Source organism: Enhydra lutris, unplaced genomic scaffold (genome assembly GCF_002288905.1).
Source record: "Enhydra lutris kenyoni isolate GAN:26980312 unplaced genomic scaffold, ASM228890v2 scaffoldscaffold13, whole genome shotgun sequence".
Taxonomy (NCBI): domain Eukaryota; kingdom Metazoa; phylum Chordata; class Mammalia; order Carnivora; family Mustelidae; genus Enhydra; species Enhydra lutris.
The window spans coordinates 51,720,639-51,721,505 of NW_019154097.1; positions in this window are offsets into that span (position 1 = coordinate 51,720,639).

Consider the following 867-nt stretch of genomic DNA (forward strand, 5'->3'; position numbering starts at 1 on the left):
AGGGCTCGCCCTCGTCCCTGTTCCGTGTCATGGCCCGCGGACTGGATAGAGCCTCCACGAGGCCTCTCCATAGGTCATAGCCTACCTCCACGGTCTCAGGACCTGGAGAGCGACCCAACGCTGGGGGGGGGGGTGGTCCGTCTCCGGTCTGGCACTCGGTCTGCACTCCCTGCACACTGGGCTTGGGAAGGGGTTAGGCTCAGAGCCAAGGGATCTCATGGGGAGAATCGAGGGGGAGGACGGAGTTGGGGTGTCCAGGGGTTGGGGCCACGGTCTCGGGGTGGGGGGCACCGGGGTCTTCAAAGGAGGACCCAGGTCTCAGAGCGGGGGGGGGGGGGGGGGGGGGCCAGGGGGGGAGTCAGGGTTTCGGGTCAGAGCAGGGAGCTCTGGGGTTCTCAGGGGAGGAGTCGGAGTTTTGGGGTGTAGGGTCCGGGCAGGCGGGGCTGGGTGTCCAGGCTGAAGTCGGGATCTCAGGTCAGAGAAGGGGGCGCTGGGGTTCCCAGGGGAGGAGTGGAGGTCTTGGGTCGGGGCAGAGGACCCTGGAGTTCCCAGGAGTGGGGCACCAGGGTCCCCAGGGGTGGGGCGGGATCCAGGACCCGGAGTGCCCTCCCTCGCACCAGAGGCGTTTCCTTGCCCTCCACGCACGCCCCCTCCGGGAGCCGCGCTCGACCCCGCGTGACCGGAAGTGGCCCCCCGTGGGCGCGGGCGGGGCGGGGCCCGGCGGCGGCACTTCCGGTGCCCACGCGCCGCCGCCGCGCAGCTCCGGGGCCGTCACTTTGTGTAGCGCGGGGCGCGCAGGCCCGGCCCGGCCCCGGCGTCCGGCGGCGGCTCGGCCGGCCCGGCGCGCGCGCGCGGTGAGTGGGCGGC